The sequence below is a fragment of the Papaver somniferum genome, chromosome 2, assembly GCF_003573695.1.
Source record: "Papaver somniferum cultivar HN1 chromosome 2, ASM357369v1, whole genome shotgun sequence".
Classification (NCBI taxonomy): Eukaryota; Viridiplantae; Streptophyta; class Magnoliopsida; order Ranunculales; family Papaveraceae; genus Papaver; species Papaver somniferum.
The window spans coordinates 55,529,613-55,537,398 of record NC_039359.1 but is presented as its reverse complement, the minus strand read 5'-3'; the positions used below and the strand labels follow the sequence as shown (position 1 = coordinate 55,537,398).

At 36.8% G+C, this 7,786-nt stretch overlaps 1 pseudogene; it reads left to right on the top strand.

The window, feature by feature from the left end:
• Nucleotides 1-988: 988 nt before the first annotated feature.
• On the top strand, nt 989-5,234 carry LOC113351076 (annotated as a pseudogene).
• Nucleotides 5,235-7,786: the final 2,552 nt, after the last annotated feature.

The following is a 7,786-nucleotide window of genomic DNA, read 5'->3' as shown; positions in this document are numbered from 1 at the left end:
GTTAATGGGTGCAACAGAAGCAGCTAAACAATCAATATGGCTTCAAGAAATGTTGGGTGAAAACAAAGGAGGAGAACCTGAAAAAGTTCTCATCAAGATTGATAATAAGTCTGCAATTGGACTCACTAAAAATCCAATGTTTCATGGGAAGACGAAACACATTCACAAAAGGTATCATTTCATACCAGAATGTATCCATAAGGAGATCATCAACGTTGAACACATACCAGGAACTGAGCAGAAAGCAGATATATTTACAAAGGCATTAGCTCGGATCAAGTTTGAAGAAATGAGACAATTGATTGGAGTACAAGATATGTCACGGGTAAGGTTGAAGCTTAACAGGGAGAATGTTGGTTAAACTTCAACATAGAAGTCACTAACAAGCTGGTTAGGACAAGATTAGGAAATTGATGTAATCCTAAGGGAATTAGAAGTCATCTAGTTCTAAGAAAAGGAAAGACATGTAATAAGGTAATAGGACTAGGAAAAGGAATTCATAGTTCTATATATATATATGATCACCAAAGTTGTGGTTGATCATATGAGAAACATTAATTAGAGCTTGTGTTTAGTTTTGAGAGATTTTCTAAACATCAATAAAGAGAGTTGTCTTTATATAAGCTAAGTTTCATCTTGCAGTTGCCATTACTGATAACTTAAGTAGAATCTTATAACCCCTTATAGTAAGTAGACTTTTGAATTTTTGCATGATGATGGAAGATAACAAGTAATTCTTGGGAAGTACCCGCTAAACTAAAGAATCAATTTCTCTTGTTGACGTCGCATTATTGCTCTTCCTAATATTCTCTTACCTACTTCTTTCTTTGTATTTTAGTACTCATTATTGAGTTTTCATTTTGCTTGCATTATTATTAGTGATACTACTACTGCCTGCTAATCTCTATCCTTTTACATTTGTATTTTAAAACTTGTTTCATCTTCCAAAAAAAAACCTTGAAACATTTTCTTAAAGTTTTGTTCCAATATGGGAATTCTCTCGAGGGTTCGTAAGAGAGTGGTGTCCTCTGTTATTAAGTTTCTATATTGGAAGTGTTATAGGCCAACAACAACAACTGATCATGACCATGTTGTCTCCCAACCTCCTACTGATAGTGTTTCAGCTCTGGCTCTTCATCTTTTTCACTTTGAGAACACTTGGGAAGTAAAATCTCCAACAGCTTAATTTTAGCTTAGTCTTACCATTTTATACTACTTTTTATTTTAATTAACCAACATGGAAGTTTCTTGATTTTGAAGGTTCCTGAACAACTTAGTGAACATGTTACATCAATAAAGGAAACTCAAGCTACATGGTACTACTATGTTGATCAACGTTCAACTTGATTGAGCAACAACTTGTTTAATATAGTTAGAAATTTGTGTGTAAAATGTTCAAGGTACAGAAAACTATTCAAGGCATGGAAAGATGCAAAACCACCACCAAAAACAACCGAGCAAGCATCTATGCTTGTCAGGCAGACCTTGTGCCAACACCAACCAGACGATGTAGATGTACATATATGCAGAAGTAGGCCTCGTCTGGACCCTCACTTTCATTTCTAGGACACTTTTTTTATTTCTTGCAAAACTAGGCAAGTTAAACGGATTCCATCCACTTTAACCATCTCGGTCAATTTCTCGCGTTGACTTGTCAATATCTCGCCAAAATATCATATAGGGAGATCTCATACATGTGGTAAGATTACTGAAATGTCCTTCACACGTGTGTGTCAGTCACGTGTTCGATCTCATTCATTCTTCTTCTTCTTATCTTCTTCTTCTTTGTTTTCTTCTCCTTCCGTTTTCTTTCTTCTGCTCATTAGTGAAGAAAAAGGGTTTGATAGAAATTGAGAAGCAAAGTAGATTAAGGTTCAGTTTGTGAAGAAAGTATTGATGGTGTTTGGCAGTGATGGTTTCGATAATCGAAGTCTAGGGTTGAATTCGAACTGAAATTGGGTTCTTGGTGCTGGTTTTGAATGATTCTGCTGATATCATCCTCCGTTTGTTTTCTGCTGACTCTCTGCGAGTCGTGTGTTATGTCTATCTAAGTACATCAGATGTTGAGGTGGTATGATTGTTGAAGAAGATGGTGTGGTTGAGGTTTATGAAGAAAATCAATTAGAGATTTTACGGTTTCGGGATTAATCTGATAAAATCAGAGTTAGGGTTTGGCATGAAATTGAGAAATGAATTGAGATCTTAATGGATGAGGAAAAGAGGGGTTGTTGATGAATTGATGATATGAAGCAGTTCTGGGAGAATAGTTGGGAATTGAGTTACGGTTTCTGAGAAATGGAATCAGAGTTTAATTTGAGGATGAATAAGAAGAAGTTAGAAGATGGGTTTGTTCTAATTGATGTTTGATTGAAGCTGTCCTGAAGATGAATAAAAGAATTAGGGTTTGCTGGTGATTTCAGTTATATGAGAAGAGTATGTAGAAGTTGTGATGCTGAATTGATGGAAACAGTGAAGACTAATTCAAGATTAAAGAAGATTGGTGGTGGTGCTGGAGTTGATTGAAGTCAGGAAACCGAGAGAAGGGTTCGATAGAATTTGTTATGAAGATTGAGAACTGTTGGTGATGATGGGAGTATTTTGGTGTTGGATGAAATAATTTGGTGGGATGTTGTAGCCTTGAGAAGAATTGCAGAATCCAGTTAAGAAAGAACAAGAATTGAATTATATTTGCTGGAATGGATTTATCTTGAGGTAATTGTTCTTCTCAGTGAAAGAATTGTATGAGATGCATGAACCGTAGATTGGTGGTGTTGATAGCTAGAGAATGGTGGTGTTGTTTGTGTAGATGAAACTGTAGGTGTTATGGGATGGCCTGAATGAATGAGATGTTGCAGGAAGTATGGGTTTGGTGAGATGATTTTGAAATGGTTATGAAACTGAGAATGAACCAAGATGTGTATTTGAAGTTGTATATATTGATATGCATAAGAAGTTATGCATAATAAGTTATGCAGTTATGCATAGTTGATTTTACTGCATAACCAGTTATGCATGATAAGTTATGCAGTTTAGCATGTTTGCTTTTACTGCATAACCAGTTATGCATGATAAATTACGGAGTTCAGCATGTTTGCTTTTACTGCATAACAAGTTATGCATGATAAGTTACGCAGTTATGCATAGTTGTTTTTACTGCATAATCAGTTATGCATGATAAGCTAGGCAGTTATGCATAGTTGATTTTACTGCATAACCAGTTATGTATAATAAGCTACGCAGTTATGCATAGTTGATTTTACTGCATAACAAGTTATGCATGATAAGGTACGCAGTTATGCATAGTTGTTTTTACTGCGTAACAAGTTATGCATAATAAGTTATGCAGTTCTGCATAGTTGATTTTACTGCATAACCAGTTATGCATCGTAAGCTACACATTTCAGAATGTTTGCTTTTATTGCATAACAAGTTATGCATGATAAGTTACGCAGTTATGCATAGTTGTTTTTACTGCATAAGCAGTTATGCATAATAAGTTATGCAGTTCTGCATACTTGATTTTACTGCATAACCAGTTATGCATAATAAGCTATGCAGTTATGCATAGTTGATTTTACTGCATAAGCAGTTATGCACATTATTTTTTTTGGGCCCGCGCCTAAGTTCGCCTAACTTAAAAGACGAGGAATAGCTGCAGATTCTGCTATTTGACTTAATCTTCGGACTTTTCTGTAATGTATGTTGCATTCATTCCGACCGGTGCAGTGTTGCTTCTTTACTGATGATGTATGCTCAGGCAATTCAATGAGTTCAGCAAGCACTGAATGTTCAATAGATTTGAAGGACTAAAACGTCTTTTTAGCTAAGAAGATATGGACAGCTGGAAGATAACTGCAACTAACTTTCCATCCATCATTTTTGATCAAAACTTGCCTAGTCTAGCAATAAATAAAAAAAGTGTCCTAGAAATGAAAAGTACCGAAAAAACGGGCCTATTTTTGTAAAAAGCCCATTTGTATTTGAGACCTACAACCCAATTTTTCATGCGTAAATGAGTAGCTTTCAGAAACAAGACTAAGGGGTTTTTCTTTTTCTTTTTGCCGAAGGGTCTACTGGAATTCTATGGTCTTCTGGCTCTGCATGAGCATCATATTTTGAAATTCCTGCAGTAGTAGACTTTCCTCCTTCTCGACCCAAAGGAGTTAAATCCGAATTACAGACATTTCCGGTAGGATAATACTGCATTTTTAATTAATCGCGAAACTAGCTCATTTTCTATTTTATTGAAAATGTTTCAAGTTGGGTTTCACAAGTGGAAATTACTTCAAGGTGTACGCAAAAGAGGTTGCTGATGGGGATGGAATAACCGTTTATGTTGACGCTGCGGATCCCAAGGAAGCCCCTAATGTGCCAAAAGTTGTACAAGAGGCAGTATTAGAACGATCAAGGGCATGTGCATCCAACGATCATGCGAAAGCAGAAGCACTTCATAAGATCATAGTTGGTGCTGATTACAGGTTAAATAATTTAATTGTCCCAAATTTTGTTTCTCCAGCAATAAAAGCCACTAACATCAATTTTATTGTTACTTTGCATGCAGATTCCTAAAAGGTCCAAACAACGAGGAAGTTCTTGCCAGAAAGTATCGGATTCGATTGAGGTAGAACTGAGTCTTTTTTGTTGTAGCTAGCATACAGGAAGCCGGATTAGTTTTAATACCATTATTGAATAAACAGGGGCATTGATGCACCAGAACTCCCACAGGCCTTTGGAAAAGAGGCCATGGAAGAACTTACTAAGCTAGTTGACGGCAAGTGTTTAACTGTTCATGTTTATGTGGATGATCAATATGATCGACTCGTGGGAGACGTTTATTGCAATGGAAAATTCGCACATGTACCATAAACACCTCTTTACCGCTTAGCAGTTCCCTTAGATTAGTTGCATTCTACGAAATCCCGAACTATAGTCATTTTTTCATTTTCTTTACATCTTTTCTTTCTCCGTGCAGGAAATTATGCTCAAGAAAGGACTTGCTTGGTATTTTGTGAAGTATGACAAGCGTCCTGAATTCGTAAAGGTGAGTGCAGGTCATCTTTTATCTCAGTTCTCAAACATATTCTTCTTAATTTTGCTGTGTTTGACCAACATCTGTGTTTTCGTAATAGTGGGCGGAGGAGGCTAGAGCTGCTAGGGTTGGATTATGGGAATCTTCAGATCCTGAGAAGCCATGGGAATGGAGAAAAAAGAAGAACAATCGCCGTGGAAACTAGGGAGAAACAAAATTGAGGATTTGGTGCATGTGTGTGTGTGTGTTTTAGTGCTGGACTTACTTTGATAGAGCAGTTGTATAACAATATTGCATGAAAATGGGTATTTTTGCAGTAGAAACCAGAGAGAGCTCTTATGCTTGCTCGATTCAGTTGCCGAAAATTTTCAAACTATAAAGTATAAACCATCTATTTCGACAATTTTACGAACAATTTTCTTTCTTTGTAGCTCTAGATTTATAAATGGCACAAGCACACACACAAAAAAAAAACAGACTAAGGATTTAAGATGAGTTTGGCTATCAGAATCTTAAAAATAGTCGACGGAACCCTAAACAAGATCTCAAAAGATGATATTATATTAATTTATGAAAACGTAACTTGAAGAGATGCAGAAGCAGCGGTTTCTCCAACCTTGAATCTGATTATTGATTTCATAATCTTCTTCCACTTTATTTTTGAATTCTTCCGCACTGTCCGCTCAAGCCAACTTTAGCAATCAGATGAACATGCTGCAAGAAAATTATATGGAACTTCAAATTGTATGCAGAGGATAGAACATCGCTAACATTTACTCAGCATTCTAAAATCAAAACAGTAAATCCTACCCCAGCAGAGGATCATTACGAGTTGATTCTAGTGACTTAAGTTCAAAAAATGCTAACTTGTATAAAATCACTAAGAAAAGTAAATTCACCTGCTGTCATATATACGGAGCTCCTGGATGTGTGAAATCTTGTCCCAGTAGTATCCCTCCTCATTCCTGCACTGCTTTTGTAGATCCGGATGGCAATTTGAGATCTCCAGATATCTAAGAGCGGTGAGTCGTTCTAGTCCATCTGGCAAAGACTTCAAATTTTTGCAGCCTTCAATTGTCAAACGTGCCAGTGCAGTGAGTCCTTGCAGTCCAGTCCGTCCGATAAAAAATTCAAATTCTTGCAACCTATAATCCTTAAATTTTTAAGAGCAGTGAGCTGTTGTTGGCGCAATGCGGAAGTGTGATGGATTTATGGAAATGATTTGGGAAGAGAAGTTGGTTAATTGGAAGTGAGGCTTTGATTATTTTGGAAATGAAAATGTTACAAGATGATTTAGTGTAGCAACTTTGGCTTACACGTTTGTTTTACAAGAGGATCTTTGGATCTTACTGACTAGCTCCCACTTTTTACTAACTCTCACTCTAACTCTTACTTTACTCACTTGAGTTTTTGATTTGGATTGATCGTTCACAACAGCTTACATTGTCATTTATTTATACTAGGCCATGACCGACTACTAAGAAGCATCTAGAGACAGAATACTCTAGAGTATGAGGCCCATTAAGCTAAAGAGTAGTCTAGAGAAAGAAGACTCTAGACAGTTGTGGATTAGTCTAAAATTCAACTTTGTCTAGAGAATTACCTACTTCTCCCGACCAATCTAGATGAATCTGGATTAATCACATATTATCAAATATTTCTAACACCCCCTCTTAATTTGTGATGTTAAGCTTTTTCCTGAAATGATTGAATTTATCCACGGTGACTGCTTTTGTGAAGATGTCCGCATTTTGTTCTTGTGTCGGACAGAATTGGAGCTCGATTTCTTTATTTTCCACTAATTCTCTGATGAAGTGGTGTCGTAGCTCTATGTGCTTCGTCCTTCCGTGGAAGACTGGATTTTTTGTCATTGCAATTGTAGACATGCTGTCACAGTAGATAGTTGTCGGCTGCTTTTGCCTTTGTTGTAGGTCGGTCATTATTCTTCTCAACCATACTGCTTCACATGCTGCACTTGTTGATGCTATGTACTCTGCTTCGGCTAACGATAGTTCCACCGTACTTTGTTTTTTAGAACTCCAAGAGATAACATTTGTTCCCATACAAAAAACATAGCCTGATGTGCTCTTTCGGTCTTCAATAGAACCTGCCCAATCGCTATCTGTGAAGCCAATTAAATCATTATCTTTTTCTCTTGTATACTTGATGCCAAAATCCTTCGTTCCCTTGATATACCGAAGAATTCTCTTTGCGGCTGCATAGTCTAACTTGCTTGGCTCGCTCATAAACCGAGAAACAATACTGGTAGCATTGACGATGTTTGGCATTGTATTTGTTAAGTAGATCAGTGAGCCGACTAGACTTTTGAATAAGGTTGGATCAACTTTTGTCGCTCCATCATTTTTTACCAATTTCTCATTGGTACCCATTAGAGTTGCAATTGGTTTGCAATCCATCATGTTGAACCTTTTCAGTAAGTCTTCTGCATATTTTTCTTGAGAAATGAATAGTTCTTCTGGAGATTGTTTTACTTGAATCCCAAGAAAATATCGCATAAGTCCTAAGTCTGTCATATCATATTCTTTCATCATCTCCTTCTTAAATTTTTCTGCCATCTCTTGTTTTGTACTGGCATAAATTAAATCATCGACGTAGAGACAGACGATTAGAAAATCTGTACCTTGTTTTTTGATGTAGAGTGATGGCTCACTTGGATTTTTCTCAAATCCATTATCTCGGAAATACTTGTCGTTCCATGCACGCGGTGCTTGCTTGAGACCATATAGTTCTTTGCGG